General features: G+C 41.8%; 1 long non-coding RNA gene across 1 annotated transcript; it reads right to left on the bottom strand.

The window, feature by feature from the left end:
- Positions 1 to 2776: 2776 nt before the first annotated feature.
- On the bottom strand, positions 2777 to 4945 carry LOC122811127. The gene is made up of 2 exons (XR_006366213.1): positions 4384 to 4945; positions 2777 to 3158 (listed from the first exon to the last, which is right to left on the bottom strand). It is a non-coding gene; the product is annotated as an uncharacterized LOC122811127 (long non-coding RNA).
- Between the last annotated feature and the right edge of the window lie 15554 nt (positions 4946 to 20499).

Below are 20499 nucleotides of genomic sequence, written 5' to 3'. Positions count from 1 at the left end.
CAGGCATTGTAATGAGACGTAATGCTTGGATGCAGTTGTGTGACTTCACAGACTCGTTTAAATCTTCCTTCATCAATGCACCTGTCGATGAATCTGCACTTTTTGGATCCAAAGTATGAGACACGCTTGCATGTAGTGAGAAAGATGGAAAGACCTTGTCTGTTGTGGGAATACGCTTTTCCAACCCCCAGAGGTCCAACTCCAGGAACCAGAAGGGAGGAAAAATGTGGTTCAAAAATCCCAAGGATCTTTGAGACCCTAGTGGTGAACAATCCCCCCGGGGTAAAGGGGGCAACTCATATGGAAGATGCCCCTTTCAGGGTAGAGTGGGTCCGTGTAACCAGGGCGCTAGAGATTCTTTCTCCAGCAGACCTTACCAGTGCTCCTGAGCAGCGGCCCGACTGTTTTCCTCTGGAAGCAGTCAGGAGTAAATATTCTCTCCGCCTGGCATCTTATTACTACCAATGTTTGGGTGTACAGAATAATATCCAGAGGCTACCAAATACCAATCGATTTAATTCCCAGACCTGTCAAGCGAATCCCAGATGTACCACCCAATCACAGGGAATTAGCAGCCTTAGAAATAGAAAAGCTGCTAAGAAAAAAAAAAAAAAAAAAAAAAAGTCATCCAACCAGTCCCACCAGACCAGACAGGATCCGGGTTTTACTAGAGGTTCTTTTTAGTGCCAAAAAAGGCAGAGGACTGGAGACCAATCCTGGATCTCAGCCTATTGAACAAATTTATGTTTGTGTCTTTCAGCTTTTCCCGGATAGGGGTCGCCACAGCGGAACTCCAGTCCACTAATGATTGGCAGTTGATTTTTACGTACCGGCTTGCCAGGCCTGACGCACAACCTAACAAAGGTACGCCCACTCACACATGTCTCCACGCAAAAGACGCTTTAGCTGAGAATCAAACCGGACAGCGTCTTACTGTGAGGCGACAACGCTACCGCAGCACCACCACCGCGGTCCTATTGAACAAATTTATCAAACCTCAAAAATTCTGGATGGTCATGGTACGGCCCATTCTTCCCCTCCTAGGGAGGGACAACTGGATGTGCTCTATAGACCTCCAGGACGCATACTACCACATAAAGAGGGATCACTGCTCCCAGAGGTTTCTCCTCTTCTGGCTGGGAGCCAATCACTACCAGTTCAGGGTACTGCCATTCGGTCATATCTCAGCTGCTTCCACACAGATAGGGTGTCCCTTCGTACTGACCCTTCTTTCTTGCCAAAAGTCATTTCTGGATTTTCCATCAACTAATCTACTGGCCTGCCGGTTTTCTTCCCTCAGCATTCTAACAGAGGGGAGTACCTCCTGCACACCCTTGATGTGCATTGGCAGCTTCATTATTTGGTCAGGACTAAATCTTTCAGGAAAACAGATGAATTGTTTGTGGCCTTTGCAGGACCCAGATTGGGTAAACCTGTTTCCAAAGTGACTTTATCCTCATGGTTTAAAAATGTCATTACCTTTATTTACCAACAGAATAAGCTATCCTTACCTTTCAGAATAAAGGCTCATTCTACCAGATCTATGGCTATACTTCTGTAGCATTTCATTCCAAAACCTTTATGGATGATATCTGCGCAGCAGCCACTTGGGCAAGACCTCATACCTTTACCTCTCATTACAAATTGGATTTGGCCTCCAGGGGACGCGCATCTTTTGGTTCTATGGTGCTCAGGAATATCCTTCCTCACGGTCACCCAGCACTCAGGTAGCTGGGGACTCTGTCCTAAAAGTAATTAATGAACAAAGATTTACAACATCAGATAAAGAAGTTGCATCTTACCATAACCTTACATCTGTGTTGCAGATATTTGTTCATTCATTACTTCCCACCCTCCTTCCCCCCCTGCCTGGACTCCTGGTGGACTTTAGGAACTCCAGGTTAGGGTATTTATTCAGACAGAGCCTTCTACTATTTTTTCTATTACTACGTCTATTATATAGGGGGAGGCAAACTTGATCCGGAGTAACTAGGAGACAGGCATTATGGGTAGGTCTTAGCTGAGAGTTTTTGGCTGGCGCAAGCTTGGAAATGGCCGTATCGGTTCCGAGGATGGAACCGAGGTCCTAATAGTAATGAATGAACAAAGATCTACAACACAGATGGAACGTTATGGTAACTTATTTTCCCGACCCAGTACGGTAAAAGAAAAAAAGGCAAAGAAGATTAAAGGCTTACTGACTTAAGTGAGAGGACACATTAAAAAAAAGTTTTAACAATTCCCAAAATCTTGCCCTGGTGTAGCTTAAAATACTACATACTTTTTCTACCACCTCTCTCAACCTGTTATCTCCAGAATCAGGGACAAATCCAGAAATAATCAGGGCCATGAACATTTTTTTTTAAATAGCAATGCTATCAACATGTGATGTTGGCAGTGTAACAGAAACTGAATTAACAAGTATTTTCAAAAGCACGGGGGTAGCCAAGTACTCTACAGAGTACGTTTTTTTTTTCTGAGGAACGCATCAATATGGCTTTTTTTTCAGATCGTGGTGCTGCGGTAGCGTTGTCGCCTCACTGTAAGATGCTGTCCGGTTCGATTCTCAGCTAGAGCGTCTTCTGCGTGGAGAACTGCGGGAATGGGCGTACCTTCGTTGAAGGTGCGTCAGGCCTGGCAAGCCGGTACGTAAAAAAATCAACTGCCGGTGATTAGCGGATGGGAGTTCCGCTGTGGCGACTCTTAACCGGGGAAAAGCTGAAATACACAAACATTATGTCTACAGTTGTCTAAATGAATGCTTCCAACAACAACAACAGGTGCAATATTGTTTTATTTAAGTTTTGGGAGGAACAGCTGAAAATAATGCCTACATTTATTAAGTACTGGAGAGGTAGCATTTTTAAGTGATAGGTGTCAAAGACGGTAGCGCTAGGACCTTCTAGTACAAAATGGAATTTGCTTGCTCTCTGAAGTAAAATAAAAGCCTATTAATTATCACCAGTACTTATTAACAGTGATCTGCCAACTCTTCTCCCCAAAACGCTAATTTCTAGAAGGGACACAGCAAAACTGTAAGCAAAAGCTAGTGGTATCACCGAAAGTCAGCTGAGGACACATTTTTTGAACCGATTACCATCAGTTTCTCTCCCTTCCACTTGCTGATTGTCATTGACAGGTTGTGTGTCCCAACGATCCTGAAAAGAATAAAGCAGATCTGAATAAAGGTTATTCTATTCGATTTGGGTTAATTGTAAGATCATTTAACAACCAGGTTATCAGGAACAATTTTAAAGTATTGCGTTATTAATTTGATGCATTCACATAACCAGAAAATATTAATCAATGTGCATTTTCCGGATAAAAAAATGTATATACCTCTAATCGGTGGCATTATTAAGTGTTAATTCACCACCTTTTCTTCAAAAGTCATAGGTTTTAGAAGAGATTAACAGAGAAGGCTAAATTGCGAGTCAAAATCAGTGACAGTTGAGAAATATAAACCAGATACAAAGATAATTCAACACGTGCTTCTTCGCCTGAAAAAAAAATATTAACTGAAAGTTAGTTACATAAATATTTTGAAACGTTCTTTCTTAGAGAAACGTTAAAATTATACGCAAAAATTACCTACGAAAGGGGAACCTATAGGCTCCATAATGCGAAAGTTTATTCACAGCAACTATCCCTTTCTGTCTAGCGCATAACTCCGCCCCTTCCCACAATAAAGGGCACCACACGATCACTCAAGGTGGGGGTGCAATAACAAAATGGGCGACCTAATTTCATAAACATTCCTAAAAAGGTGGCGAATCCGACGCCCCCTTTCTGAAGTGCACCTCTCTTCCAGAGTGAGATGAACCACCTTCATTCCCACAGCTCTGATAATCAAAACAACATAAACGAAGTTTAAACAAACTAAACTACAAGGCCACCACCACCCTCTAAGTTAAAGACCACTGTTCACTATCCTGGTGGCAAATAAGCATACAAACCACGCCCACGCGTATGCGTGACATCACGATGTCGGCAACGTAAGTGTTTACAAGACGTTTCTCCCCTCTTCCGTAAGATGATTGAAGTGTGTTAAACGTTTTTCTGAAATATATATATAATAGGCATACGTCCTGGGTTTTGACTCATATTTTAGCTCTGTCTCTATTAATCTCATTTAAAACCGGTGACTTTTAAAGAAAATATGCTGAATTACACTTGATAAATTATTAAGAATTATACACCTCTCTTATTTTACTTTATATTATCAACACAGCTTTCAACCTTCCATCCCCACAAAGAGGGACACTAGTGCTCAATGTGCAACACATGGGAACATGTGAAATAAATAACAGTTTTAACTAGGAAGATCAGAGGATGGTTAAAGCGTGCTGTTTTTACTTATTAATATGATACTTTTCTATTTACCTTGGATATCAGTTAAACTCAACACTGAATGTATGACAGGCCCTTTCAATGTAGAACTTCGAGGAACAAAAGTTTTTTAAAACTCCAAATGAGGTACGTTCCTCGTAATGAGGTACACTTGAGAGGTATGCTTAATGAAATAGTATTGATATTTTAAAAGCATCCAGGATTCGTTATGAACTGTGATCGTCGGTCATCTCAAACTCTGTTTATGTGGCTGACAGTTCTTCGTTCTCTCTTTTCTACGTTAGGTAGTAAATATTCACCAACCCCGACAAACTTCCTTCACGGCAGAAGCGGTTTAGACAGATTCAACCACAGACCCTCTTCTGGTACATACCACATTTATGTTACATGTTTTCCTTACAAAAATAGGACACGCCATGAACGCAAATACAATGAAAGCTCATAAACACAGTGTTTCCCTAGTACTTCACCATGCAAGTCATTATAACCTTCCCTAACAGGAACAGACTTGGGGAAACGACGTTATAAACCTTCACACAGTATTACATTCACAAGGAATAACAGTACACAAAACAGGATTGTTTGCAACTATAAAAACAGTAGGGGGGATAATTCAACGAAAATATTTAATTTCCTTTTTTCTGAACATACATTTCCATTCAGACAGATTATAGGGTTAATGACAAGCCAATTTAAACCAAGAGCATAACTTAGTAGTTTACAGAGACATGTTGTCTTCATCAAAATGCAGTGACTTAGTACGTTGCCTCCTAAAACCGAAATGACTTGGTTTGTGCCGGAAGAACCGCCATTTTGCATTCTACAGTCGCCTTGGCGCAGCTGCAAGATTTCAGGAAGCTGAGAGTAACCGGTGGCGGTAGGATCAGCGGCCGTAGAGTGGACTGCAGAGACCACTGCTTGAAATAAACAGAGTGCTACGCCGCGTGAGCGCGGTAAGTACGGATCGTGCTTTTATAATGGTATCTACATCTTTTAGGGGGTGGAACCAAACAACGGTTCTCAAACCACTCTTTTTTTTTTTTTGCAGATCTTATAGTAGGTACCCCCCAACCCCCACGAGGCACCCCTTGTCAAGACCCGCCCTCAGGAGATAGAGGGCATATTTGTTATTAAATTCTTAAGTAGTTTGATCTCCACTGTCTTACTGGGTTTGTGTTATTTTCTTCACTTTGTGTACAAACTGGTTACACATAGCCTCGCACATTGTTGTTCATACTATCATTACAAGATCGTGGTAGTGTTTTTTTACAGATTTGACAGCGTCAGGTGTGTAGTAAACGTTTGTAGTCGATCCTTTACACAGCCATGACCAGCATATGTAGAGTTCGTTAGTAGCGCCTGAGAGCCTAAAATGCGACAGGATTTTTTTTTTGCTAGATAACATTTTCGTCCACGTGATCTGAGTTTGAAGGCTTGTGGTAGTTTGTAGGTGTCAGAGTGATCTTACTTTCAGTGAGCCACGATGACCCCAAAATCTTAATGTTCAGCCCTGATCATGTAACGCTTATTTTATGAATCCTTCCCCTTGCAAGTCTAGCAGTTATTTTTTCTAATATGAACTATGCTGTCTCGAATGTGATGGAGTTTGTAGTTTTAAGCTAAACAGGGCTACAGCTTTTTACTTTTTAGGACTAAACAAATAATTCTAGCTGACTAGTTTTTTTCTGTTACTTGGTGCAGATTTTAGATAGTGAACAATGCACCCCGTTTGCAAAGTTGTGGGATATAGCATCTGTAAGCCACAAGGTATCTCATGCGTTTCACGTGTGAACAGCATTCTTTTATTAATGGGCATGTCCACTTCTAGTTACGACTGTAGTGTAGATGTCTGTAAAACTCGCAGAGCGTGCACCACGTTGGTGAACCACTGAACTTTGTTTCTCGGCTCTCTTTTTTAATTGACTGTCGTATTCTGGAAATTAAAAGTGTTCGTTACGGTTGATATATGGATCTATGTAAATTATGCATGTATGTGATTAATTGGCGTCGAACTCTGATATGTCTGCTCTATTTTTAGGCTCATCAGCAGTACAAATAAGACTTGCAGGATTGTCAGAACAAATTAGTAGCATGCACAAGTAACCGTTTTCTAGTTATAGATGCAAACAAAGTATGGTTGTATTTCCAGATCCGTGTAATATAAACTTGAAAGTTTTCAAGACAGATTGTAATGTAAGCAGTTATTTATAGTCTTTATAATTTGACTACTTGAGTTTATTTGATTGTGGAAATGATTACTGCGAAAGCATATTCATTTAATCTCAAGTAGATTTTTTCAGGTGGAGTTTTGAGGTTTTGGTAGAAGTTGATTTAGACAGTATAGCTTGGAATACGTTCTCAAAAGTTTGTAAGAGCTGGCTGTGAAAAGTTTATTTTGAGGGACTTGCTATGAGAAGGTTGAGGGGGCTTGGGATCTAAGATTTTAGAAGGATGTTGTAGGGGGTAATATACAGTCAACGTAGAGAAAGGAGTTTGAGTAATTGTACATCAAAAGTGCTGTTGTTAGTGTGGACCTTTGGAGTCCATTTTACTTTGACGGGTGACATAAAAGTTTTAATGCTGTAGTTATTCAGCAGTTTAATTTATTCTCTTACCGGGATGTACACTAGCAAGCCTTATTCACAAGTATTTCTGTCCAGTGTAACCTGCCCAGTTTGATCTACGTTAATGTAATGATATGATAGAGTTAGTGTTGTGTTTAATATGATGTAAGAATTCATCTGTTTTTTTGGGAACAAATGGAACATGTAGTGTAATAATTACAAAAGTAATATACATTTTTGAATGTATAATCTTCCAGGGAGAATGCTCTTAGTCCTGAAGCGCATGGTCAGATTTTCATAAATTCATGTTGTTTTTTTAAAGTTTCTAATATATATTCATTGGTACTTACTAGGCTGTTGATTTGTGACTATTTAGAAGCCTGACAATATATTTCCATGAAGGTTTTAAACTCTTAAATTTTCAGTAAGAATAATTAAATTGGCCCTAGGTGTGGGTGTGTGTACGCGCATGCTGTGTGGGTGAATTACAGTGGTAGGGCTAGCCACCAGGCGGTATAAACCTTGACTCTAGATTGTCATTGTTGAAGTGATACCCTGACCCCATGTGCAGAAATGGGGAAAAGGTGTCTTGGATGGATGAATCTAGAGATAAGTAGAATATTTACATGTTGCACTTATCCCTGAGGAACAAGGGTCTTGAACCAGGAGTGAATTTGTGGTTACCAATCATTTTTATTACTTTTCCTTGAAAGTAAATATATTATTTTAGTTCCAAAGTGTTCACTTCTGTTTTTCTTTTTTCCCCACATGCCCTTTTGTTTTTATGCCCAATGTTAAGGGATGACTGTTGCTTCCTTTAATTTCCCACATATGAGTTTAAGCAAATTAAAAGTTGGAAAACAAGAATATGAGTGGCTAGTTCAGTGTGTAAGACAGTCAAGTAAGAAACCCTTGAAAAATACTTTTTGTGGGTGTTGGCAGGTTATGTCTGATTAAATATGATCATGGTGGCAGGTTTAAGGAGCGACAGCCCTCCTTACAGACTGGTAGTTTGATTTTTACTTGAAACTTGCAAATTGTGATGTGTTTTCTGGCTTATAAACTTAAAATATGTAGACAAAAAATTAAAGTTTTGTAATTTTAATGCAGTAATGTTAAAAACCTCCTCCTGTTTTGTAGAATTCAGTTTATTCTCCTTAGTGGATTGGTTACCATCCGTTAGTCATACGATATGGTTGTCAGTCTTCTGTTAAGGAGTTAGTAGTTGTAGAATGCTTTAACCTGTGAAAAAAATGTAAGGAGGTTAAAATGTGTGCTGTTGAGTGGCTGTAGAATGTGGTACTTCTGATTTAGATCACTAAGGAGATGTGCTGCATTGAGCTTGTTCAGTTTTTTTTTCAGATACGTATGAAAACTTGGTGGTTGCCTTATTTAAGTAATGTGAGATGTAGTATTCCAGTTTCCCTTGTTTAGCTTTTGCTTTATGTGGTGTTATAGCCTTGGCTGTTTCAGAACATTGTGTGGCAGGAGAATCCATGATTTATTAGCCATATATGTGGAAAGGGAAACCTCTCTATATTTTAAGCTTTCTAAGAGCTGTTGTGGTGTCTAGAGTCCTTGCCCTTTATCTTTTTTAAGGATCATATAGTTTTCCCTGTTTTGATTTATAACTGGTAATATAATTTTGGGTACTGCTATGTAAACCAATGTGGGGGGTATGCCTCCTCGGTATGCTTTGGTAGGGAGGGATTAGTCAGGATCTGTTTCTTCATGATAATTGCCTACGGCTCTGTGGAGAAGAAAGGAGCATCAGTGACTTTACTACATGTGTCTCAAAAGAATATTATATCCCTTGTCAATCCTTATGTGGCCGGCATGCTATAGGGAGGTGTAGTTTATGATATGTGGAAATTGGTGTCACCATTTCCTTTCCTTGGGGAATAAGCGTGAATTCTGTCTTTTGACTGTTGTCTGTGATCAATTGGTTTTTGGAGGGTAGTCATAGTTTTTCCCTCTTAGAAGATAGTTGTGGGACTGTTGTAATTTAGTGCTAGGAAAATAGTTTATTATAATATCGTTTGGTATTAAATGGAGATCCTGATTTTTAGCTTTATGCCTGATGGGCTTTATTTTTTTCTGTGGGCATCCCTGAATGATGCAATACTGTACTTTAAAATATTCCTGCCCTTTTTATAAAAAGGTACTTTTCCCCTTCACTCAGGATATGATATGTACTTATTCTCCTAGCATAGCAAACTACCGGTCTCGTAGAAATAAATGCTCTGTGGGTTATACTTAAGTGTACTGGACCCTGTGTATGCCACCAACATTTTTGCTAGAGTCAAGGCTGTGCAAATACTATCTTTGTTTACTATTGAAAAAATTTACAGTTTGGCATCCTCAAGTTTCTGTAAAAAAAGAAACCAGTTTACTGAGATGGGGTCATAGGAAGAATCGTGTTTTCAATCGGCTTAATATTCACTGAACCTTTCCCCAAGCATAATCGAGCCTTGTGCAGGCACTTTTAAAGTGACCATATTTCATGCTTGCTCTTGCAAATTAATATCTTCCTACCTCTTCCTGTGTATGTTTTATATGTTATTGCTGTCAATGTATATGAATTTCAATAAAAGCAGTAAGCAATGTTTGTTCACAGCATGTTTCGGTTAATTGTTTTTGTATGTTTCTTGTATCTGAATTGATTTTCTTTGTGTGCAGAGTACCCTCACTTCTTTAACTTAATGAGCTCTTGCAGCCATATGTGATCTTTGTCATGGCCGTGATCAAGAGTGGTCCCTGTTCCACTGAACTTCATCTGGCTGACAGACAAGCAGATAATGCTGTTTTGGTCTTTCCCAAATTTCTTTAATCTGCATGCATGCATTCATTGCAATAATTTTTTTGTGGATCTGTATTTTCTTTGAAATTTGGAATCATCACTTATCCTGTTTTTCAGGCTTTCTAATTCTTTGGTCGTAAACAACTATCTTGCTCTTGATCCCATTGTCGGTTACTAGAATCCATGTTTATGTTGCAGCTAAAGTAAGCTTTTAGCGACTTCAATTTTCGGGCTGGTTGTAGTACTTCAACAGTATTACTTTTTCTCATTTCGTGCAATTTATAGGGAAATGAATCAGACGAAACTTAGAAATTCTCCCTGATACACTGTAAACAATATTAGTATTTCTCGTGTGTGTGTGTGTGTGTAAATATATATATATATATATATATATATATATATATATATATATATATATATATATATATATATAAAACTTATCCCTTAAAACTGGCATACTGGCTCCAGCTTTAAACATTCCATCATTTTCACCCTTCCCAAAGTACATGCTCCAAAATTCCTTAAACTGGTACCCTGTCTTCACTGGCTGAAGTGTTTGAAAAGTTGCTCTACAAACAACTACTTAAGCACACAAATAGCTTTGATTTTGTGTCAGATAAACATGGATTCAAACATGTTTTAATGTTCATAGATTAGTACTAAGCTAACTGCCCTTGTGAGCCACTTTAAACCTATCCAATTATCTCATATGAGAATCAAACCCTGTGCCTGTAAGGTAAGACTTTAACCATTATGCCAACCTAGAAATCACTGTAACTGATGTGCTCTCTACCATCATGTCTATTTTTTGGAACATCACTGAAGGCCTTGTCTTTGCTGGGAGCTTTTGAAACGGTTGACAATAACATTATTTTGCTCAAGCTTGCTAAACTTATCTTTGACCAAAATACTGTTAAATGGTTCCAAAGTTATCTGGCAAATAGAACATTCCAAGTGCATTCAAATAACATTTTTTTCTACACATGGGTCAATCAAGGATCAGTGTTGGGCTCCCTTCTAGTCTGCTTTTTGTTTTTGTGGTCCCCTCTGACCTCATCCTACCAGCCTGACCCCAATGCTCCACTTCCAAGCCTGGTCTACCAGCTATCTTCCCACCTGTCATATTCTTGTAGGTCCAGATGTAGATCCCAAGAATGTGTATATGTCTTACCCAGTCTCTTTCCTTGCCCCATACACTCCTCGACCACATCCAAGAGCAGCTCCTCTCTTTGGGCCACACTTACCTTTAGGGAGCATCATGGATGAGCACCCCACCACCACACACACGCATGGGCAAACCTCTCCCTTCCTACTGCTCAGTCAGTCACCTGAAACACTAACCAGGACTAGGTTTTAGTTTGGGCTTGTATCACTCTTTGTCACCAGAGTGGCTCCCCTTCTATTCTCCTTATTCGGCAGTGACCTCCCTGGTGACCTTCCCTTTTTGAACATAGTATGTGAAGTTGTAAAATCCCGCTGTTTATTCTTACACGTGAGTTTGGAGCCGATCCACTGGCTCGAAGTCGGCCGCTTTACTAGCTAAAAATCTCAGAATAGCCAGAGGCCAGGCCACCTATCCCATTATGCTCTCCATTCTCCCCCAGAAGTTTGCAGGTGCAACTGATCGCAAGGTCTAAGGAGAGTTTGGGCCAATAGAATTTATTTTTCTTATTATTGACCTACATTTTGCAAATGTTTTTTATTAAAAACTTGGATAGCTTAGTCAATTTTCTATAAGGTTTTAGGCAATTAGCCTCCTTTTTCGTTTGTGTGTCTTGTTAACGGAGCAGTTTGCTGTAAGCCTTTGGCCGTTTTCTTTTCTTACTTGGTTAATTCTGCTTAGAATTAAGATTACAGAGCGGTTTGCTCTAGGCCTTTGGCCGCCTTTTCTTTATCAATACAGTTGAAGTTTGAAGTTCGCTTTTAATTATTACTATCCTATCCCTTTGAAGTAAAATAGTAATAGTTAGTGTGTGTGTGCTTTCTGTGTTCCATATATAATTAAGATGGTGTAAAATACTAAACCTTTCTTATCCCTGGCTGTGCAGGGACCTTGTATCTTGAGTTCGGTTTGTGCAAATTGCTGTTGCTTTTTTGTGCTTTGTTGTGATCGAAGTTGATCAGGGCTCTGACAACTTCTGTTGTATCCAATATGGCGGATCAGAAGGAAAAACAGATGTCTGACTTCAAGAAGTGTAATGGTGGGCAGAAGATTTCTATCACTGATGGACACGTTAATTGTGTTTATTGTCTGGAGGCTGTACACCTTCAGGAAGATTGGTCTATCTGCCACTCCTTCAGCAGTAGGGTCTTATTAGAATGGCGAAGGAAGTTGGTAGATAGAGGCTTGTTGAAGTCTGACTTCCAGGATTCAATAGATAAGGCTGACCCAGCCCTCCAAGTCCTCGAAGGGGTCGGTCGAAGTCCTTGAAGGTGTTCTCGGAGCCTAGGTCATCGGCTGCTATTCCTTCTGTGAGGGCGAGGTCGCTAGCTCCGCAGTCTTTGGAGCCATGCACTGAACAGATTCCTCTGAGCTGGTCCCTGGTCTTGGTACCGATCTCCGAGACTCTGGAATCATCAACCCTTCGATCTGTGGCGTCTTTGACTCGTTCGAAGACCCTTTGCAATATCTATGTGGACCGGGTGGTGCAGAGGCTTTTAGAGAACCCGGCATTGGCAAAATTACTATCGGCTTCATCCCAATTGGGTTCGAAGCTTGAGACGGTCCCGCTGGCTGTGACTACTCCTCAGAGCCGAGAAGGGCCTTCAGAGCCGGAGGAGGGGGATCTGATGATTGTGGAGCCCTCGTAGCCGAGGCCTGTCCCAATGCCTGCAGCTCCTTCAACCCTGACTTCTTCATTTCCGTTGGAAGAGTCTCGGAGCTGACACTCGTCTGCTCTGGGGGGAGAGTCATATCGATGCGTTGGTTCTGACCCTTCCTCTTCGGCGCACATGAGCTTGGCTCCGTCCTTTGGTTCGGAGCCCACTGTCTCGGCGCTGGGGAGGCTGCCGTCTTCTTCGGAACCGACGGCTCCCTCGGGTCGAGGCAGCGGTGCCTTCGATGCCAAGAGGAGGGTTATGTAATCTAAGACACTCAAATTGTCAGGTTCCTCCTCTTCCTCCCCTAAAGTGCCGAGTTCTGTCTCTACGCCACACGTTCCTGTCAAGTGTTGAGACCCAGAGCCTCGGGTACCCCCATTGGGTGACCCCTGCTCTGCTGAGACTTCACCAGAAGCCCCCACTGATGAAGTTCCCAGAAAGAGATTATGCAAGATGAGGCATGTAGATTCCCATCAGGAATCTATCACATCAGACACCTACTTAGAGGAATCAGAAGGGTCCCCACGGTCCTCCTCGGAGGATATCTCCTTTGCAGACATCCTGGAAGTCCTAAAGCAGAGGGATGACTGGCAGTCAGTTAGCCCTACTGAGGATGAGTTGGTGCTCCTGAAGGCCTTTGGGTCTCAACCCTCCACCTCCTGGGTGACTCCACCCTTTGAACTAATGGATTTAGTTTCTCGAAGGGTGTGGGAGTCTCCTGATTCCATGGAACCGTTCCCTCGGAGGCCTAATAAATTTATCACCCCCCCCCAAGACAAGGAGTTTCTCACGAAGGGAGTCCCCGTTGATGTCATGGTGGCGGCCACCAAGAAAGAGATGTCAGAAACCTCTTCCTCTGTCCATCCTCCTAATAGAAACTCTATGACGATGGACAGATATGGGAAACGCATCTTTAGTTCACCCATCTTCAACGAGATCTCCTCATAGAGCTTGGAGATACTCTAAAGGGCAATACAGATGATGCTGTCTCTGCGAAGGTGACGGCACAGCTTAACATCCTTAATTCTATTGTGAACTCGTCCATGCTGCTCATTTCTTATGCAGCAGATGGATCGGGCAGAGCAGCAGGTTCAGCGATAGCTCTGCAGAGACAATCCTGGATGCGCTTATGCTCCTTTGTGGAAGCCTTCAAGTCTTCCTTTGTCAACACCCCATTTGATGGCTCTTCCTTGTTTGGGTCCAAAGTCAAGGAGACTCTTACTAGGTGTGAGCAGGAGGGAAAGACTCTGTCTGCCGTAGGAGTCCGTTTTTCCACCCCTACTAGACCGTACCCCAAAGGGCAGAAAGATGGGAAAATGTGGTTCCGAAAGTCCCAAGGTTCTTTCCAGAACACACATAGTGAACCCCCCCTCCAGGGGCCGAGGAGGAGGCAATTACATAAGACGCCGTCCTGGCGGCAGAAGGGGTGTGCAGAACCAGGGTGACAGGGAGCAGTTCCTTGGCAAGCCCTACCAGTGCTCCTGAGAGGAGGCCCGAATGCCCTGCTCTAGAGGCAGTTGGGGGTTGCTTGGCTTTGTATCCAGATGCCTGGCTAGGAATTACAACAGATTCTTGGGTACAAAGCATAGTTACCAGAGGATATTTCATTCCATTTCTATGAAAGCCGCCTGTCGGCCCAGAAATCCCAGATATTCCACCTAGTCTCAGGGATCAAGCAGCCATGGATATCCAGAGGCTGCAGGAAAAGAGTCATCCAGCCAGTCCCAGAAGACCAGATAGGATCCAGAACTTACTCCAGATTCTTTTTAGTTCCAGAGAAGATCGGGGACTGGAGACCAATCTTGGATTTCAGCAGACTCAACACATTTGTAAAGAAGGAGAAGTTCCGGATGGTCACTCTTCAGTCTGTCCTTCCATTCCTCGGAGTGGGCGATTGATTGGGTGTGCTCCATAGATCTCAAGGATGTGTACTACCTCATCAAAATGGCCAGGCCATCCAGAGATCATCTGCGTTTTCGGCTGGGAGCCACTCACTACCAATTCAGAGCACTGCCCTTTGGACTCACAACAGCCTCCAGAGTGTTTACCAAATGCATGGCAGTAGTTACGGCTCACTTGAGACGTCTAGGGTTCCAAGTGTTTCCATATCTGAATGACTGGCTCCTTACCGCCACCTCCAGGCATCAACTAATTCTGTCCAGGGATCACACTCTCAGCTAGGCATCACTGTCAATTTTGAAAAATCTGCATTGTCACCATCGCAGCATATATCCTTTATCGTAGCAGAACTAGACACTACCACTGCCACAATAAGATTATCCCTGGACAGACAGAATCACCTCTTTACGGACTCAGGTCTCAGACATTCTGCAGAGGAAAAAAGTACCGGCCCATCAGGTTCTAAAACTCTTAGGCACCATGGCGGCTACTCTCATAGCAATTCCTCTGGGACAAATGCACATGAAAATCCTCTAGTGGTTACTTTTCACCCAGTGGTCATGCCATCAACTTCCCATGTCATCCTTAGTCATGATTACGGACTCTTGCAAGAAGGATCTTTGTTGGTGGTTGACCAGCCATCAGCTTATGATGGGTCGTCCATTTGTTCTCCACCCCCACCCCCCACAGTTGGCCATGGTGGGGGGGGGGGGCTGTTTCAGTGAAGTACTTCCCAAGGCACCTGGTCAGAGACGGTCACAGTTGCACATAAATATTCTGGAGCTGAGGGCGGTGCTTTTGGTGTTGCAGCACTTTCACGACTCTCTGCCTCTAGGGATGATTGCCATACAGACAGACAACCGTGTCGGTTGTCTGGTACATCAACAAACAAGGACGAACCAGGTCTTACCCCCGTGTCGAAAGTTTGGCAGTGGGCTGTGTCCACCGGGTGCTTTCTGATTGCAACGCAAATCCCGAGGAAATCTAACGTATTAGCGGGCAAATTGAGCAGAGCCATTCTGTTACCTCACGAGTAGTCCCTCAAGAACGAAGTTGCAGAGAAGATTTTCCACAGGTGGGGCAAGCCGTGCTGCGACCTGTTTGCATCTCTTATGAATGTCAAAATTTAGAAGCTACTTTGCCCTAAATCCCCCACCAGGGGGCAACCCAAGGGACTCGCTCATACACGATTGGCCCCAGGGACTCCTGTATGCCTTCCCTCCTATTCCCCAGATTGCCAAGTTCTTGCAGAAAACCAAAGCTCTTGGCAGGTCGGTAATCTTAATAGCTCTGCTTTGGCCTCATCAAATTTGGTTCCCCTTTCTTTGACTCTACCAACTGGAGGAACCTTTGATTCTGGACCCAGTTCCAGACTTTGACACATTCGTCAGGGACCCCCCCCCCCTTCGTTCCCTCAGACTGACAGTTTGGCTGCTCCAATTCCCTTCCTAGCCAGGTCACATGACTTTTCTTCGGAGGTACAACACAATCTTGTATCGTTCCATAAAGATTCTACCAGGAGGTTATATGCTAGTAAATTGAAGCGTTTTGCCATTTGGGCTTCTCGTAACAACGTTGATCCATATGTGGCCCCTATTGCTGGTATTCTGGAATTTCTATAAACTTTTTCAAGAAGGTGCTGCGGCTGCCACAATTAGAGTACAGTTGGCTGCCATCTCAAATTTTCATATTGGAACTGAGGGTTCTAACTTAATGTCGCACAAATTGTGTCGGGCCTTCCTTGAGGGCAGCATTCATCTCGGGCCTCTTGTTAGCATTTACTCCCTGCAATCTAAATTTTTGTCCTGTCCCGTATTATTCTTCCTCCCTTTGAGCCTGCATCGTCTTGTCAATTAAAGTTCCTATCCTGGAAGACTATTTTCTTGGCAGCCATTACTTCAGCATGCAGGGTATGTGAGCTGCAAGCCCTTTCTGTCAAACCACCGTATTTGGTGTTTCATCCCGACAGGGTTTCACTGAGGACTAACCCTTCATTCTTGCCAAAAGTGTGCTCTGAAACCAATCTGAACCAAACTATTGAACTTCCAACCTTTTTCCGTAATCATTCTAGTCAGTTGGAATACATGTTGCATAAACTTGATGTCCACAGATAATTGAGATTCTATTTGGACAGGACAAAGGAATTTAGAAGATCTGATCAGCTCTTTGTATCTTATGCAGGCGCCAAGAAAGGATTCTCAGTTTCTAAAGTTACCCTTTCCAAATGGTTAACTGACTGCATCAAATTTTCTACTCTTCTGCCAACCAAACATTAGAATATGGTGTGAAGGCCCATTCGACTAGAGCTGTCTCCACGTCTTCAGCTTGCACGGCTCGTTTACCTTTGGATACTGTATGTGCAGCTGCCCCTTGGTCTAAGCCTCATACGTTTTATCACTCATTACAAAGTGGACAAGGCCTCCATGGACAGAGCTTCCTTTGGTTCCACTGTCCTCGGGGAATATACTGTTGTGAGCCACCCAGGATTAGGGTGCTTGGGATGCTACCCATGTGTAAGAATAAACGTCGAGATTTAACAACTTCACATAAAGAAGTTATGTTCTTACCATAACGTTCCATGTGAGTTGTTTTATCTCGCCTTTATTCTGACATTCCCTCCCACTTTCCCCCTCCGGTTCTCGAAGAACGGGTAGACTTGGGGTCTGGTAGTATTTTCTACGGTTCTTAACTCCTGCTGGAGTTATCTTCTGAGTTATCTTTTTTTTCTTGCTGCCGAGTTCAGCAAACTAGGTCTGGGGTAGGACGGAGAGCATCATGGGATTGGGGGCCTGGCCTCGAGCTATTCTGAGATCTTTGGCTAGTAAAGCGGCCGACTCGGAGCCGATGGATCGGCTCTGAACCCACGTGTGAGAATAAAGGTGAGATAAACAACTCACATGGACGTTACGGTAAGAACATAACTTCTTTTTTTCTGTGCAGATAACATTGTTTTACTTCAAGCTAATAAATGTCCCAGCTGTTAGTTAATATACCACAGAAAAAAAAACGTTTTGCTGTTCTCTTCCTCTCACAAATATCCTGAGTTACTCACACGTATAACAACATTGTGGCAATATTTATTTCAGTTTGATGACTGGGGAAGTCCACTGGGCCAAGAAGAGCCCATTTTAAGTGGGAGGCCCAGCAGAAAAGCTCCATTAACATTGACAATAACAAGTATGCATAACAGATAAGAGTATATAACATATATGCTGAGAGAAACAATTTAACAAGTATAAAGAGTTAATATATAGAGCAGCTGTAGTGACCGTGGACATGCATTCTATAAACTTTGTAGAGTAAATTTTTAAACATACAAGTACATTTCATAAGATAAAAATATAAATCTCAGATCTGATGAAAATGAGGGTAGAAAATGAAATCCAACAGTAATAGACAGATTAGAGGTGTTGTAAGTGGGTGTCACTAGGGGGAGACGGTAGCTGCTGGGAAAAGAAAGATGAGTGAGGAGCTCATGTATGGGAAGAGCAGGGGCAAATCCATTTAGATGATGGGTAGGAGTGTAGGAGCGATTTGAAGTTATTGTGGTTTGGGGTGTTTCGAAAGGAGGGGGTGTGTGTTCCATAACTTGGCTAGGGAGTATGATAGCAGAAGGTGGCCAGGGGGCCAGGAGGGTTTGTGGATTTGTAGGAGAGCAACCCCAGCAGAGGTGAACAGAGAAGTATCAGTGGGTGCAGGTAAAAGACCAGGATTCTGTTTTGTGTAGACAGCTGTAAGGTTTGCAGAGTAGGGAGCAGATAGGTATGGCTGGGTTGGTAGCACTCACTTTCAGTGTGCTTTATTAGCTAGAGGTGCTTCTGTATCTTTGTAGAGGCTCTGTAATGGGCTGTGATACTGGTCAAAGGATATTATACCCACTGAATATAAACCTTTAGGTCTTACCCTTGATTGTTCACAATATTATCAGCATGAATTGAGAGAATGAAGTCCATTACCAACTGAAGCTATACTATAAAATTATTCACTTCCTTTCTCCTGTAGCAAGAGTGGCTTTGCTAACAATGATCTCCCCACGCTTTGGTATGCTTTTCGTGTCCTGGCCTTCCATTTTTCCCATAGTACTAAAAGACTGCAGACCATTGTAAACAAACTTTTCATATTTGCCCTTTGCGCTTATGTCCACCATTGCCACTTTCTGCATAAGTTAGATTGGCTTCCTGTAACAGAGAAATCCACCTGTTTATTCAATACACTAATTTTTTATAAAATTTTGAATGGAAGATAATACCCCCCATTGATAACACTTCTCCCATCTGAGAACCAAACTACTCCCTTTGAAATTCCAAGTCTGACCATATTTCGGCGCATAGATCCTACTTTAAAACAGTGATAGGTGGTGAAAGGGCCCTCTTAAGGTTTGGACTAGCCATCTTCCTTCTGAGTTAAGAGGAGTTGTTAACCCAAAAAAAAAAACAAAAAAAAACACTCTTGTAGATTTCAAGACAGCTTGGATCAACTTCTTACTCGCACAGTGTACTTGCTTTGTAGAGAATAGCTAGTTTAACCTTATTAACTTTCTTTTACTGAGCTAAGTTTGGCAGTGATCCACATGTATGTTGCAGGCTTTCTTTTATTTCAAGTATGTTTTTTTTCCATTGATTAATTACGTATGTAAACTGCTTCTATACCTAGCCATATTTAAACTTCTGCTTGTGTGTTTATATTTTTTGTAAAATCTCAAATAGTTTGTGTGTTAAATTATATTTTATATTTATATATAAATATATAATAGTGTGTGTATATGTATGTGTGTGTATGCGTATGTATGTATGTATATATATATATATACACACACACACACACACATACATAGGTTCCCTATTACGGCGTTGCAGGTGCATGTTGTTAAATGTGTCTTTGTCGAACAGTAAAGCATGAAAAGGCAAAATAGCGAAGTGGCGTTTTAGCGAATTCTTTCCCTGGGAAAGAATTTGGCCTTTGTTTGGCCGCTTTTACTGCTTTGCCTTTTCGGCACTGTAGTGCGATCTCGGAGTTGGTATAATTTAAGTTGGGATGGTGTGGAGGGAAAAGCCCCCCCATGTTAAGTAATGTTTTACGTTTTTTTTTTTCGGAACAATGATTGTTTTCATGCTGTTCTGAAGTTTCAACGTAAGCTTTCTCTAACATGGGGTCGATTGTCTGTCATTCGCTCACGAGTGTGCGATTTATGTTAACATAGACCCAGATACATAGATATACAAGTATCTAATGTGTGTGTGTATATATATATATATATATATATATATATATATATATATATATATATATATATGGACAAAACACCCAAGCGATAGAGAAAACAAAAATGTAAGCAAATTCCCCAATCACACCCAGTCACTAACCGCCGGTTGGGGCCGCTTACCAACCAGCAAGTGAACCGTCTTTCCTGTCAGCAAATAAACCGTCAAATGTATATATCCAAGTAATCCAAAATGGAGTGAAACTATGTCACAGCCGAAAAGGCAAATATAATCAATAATACTGGTGCCGTGCTGATTTTAAGATATCTCAAACCAAAGCCTGTGCTAAAGAAAGCACGTAGTTAGTCCAATCCCAAGAATGTTTCAAACAAAAAATATGTGAAAAACCTTTTATTCGTAAGCGCTTTCACGGTACACTAGACCGCTTCATCAGACAAACACTAAAACATAATCATTCAACTTAAATATCTAATGTCAAACACTCACATGATTCATAGAGCCTATCATTAAAGGCTGAATTCAAATTCAAACTTTAAAAATTGTAAATACAATGTTGCCGGCTTCCTATTACGCTCCGGATGCTGCAACAGTACTCAGCACTATGGGCGGAGCAAGCGATTGCCATAGTCACCGGATCAAGCTAAAAACTAAAACAATGTTTCATTAAACACTGTAGTTAAAAGAGTAAAAATAAAAATAAAAATAAGAACCATTCTAAAATTGTGATTTAAAACAGCTCTATACCCCTTCTAATGAATGGCACCCATCAAAAACGTAGGTACGATGCCTATAATGTGCTATAAACACGCAATCATTGCCAAGGGATAACATTACTAAAATTGCC

The sequence above is a fragment of the Protopterus annectens genome, chromosome 9.part0, assembly GCF_019279795.1.
Source record: "Protopterus annectens isolate FY-2018-M chromosome 9.part0, PAN1.0, whole genome shotgun sequence".
Lineage (NCBI taxonomy): Eukaryota > Metazoa > Chordata > Ceratodontiformes > Protopteridae > Protopterus > Protopterus annectens.
Note: the sequence above shows the minus strand (reverse complement) of the source record. Positions and strands in the feature narration are given on the sequence as shown.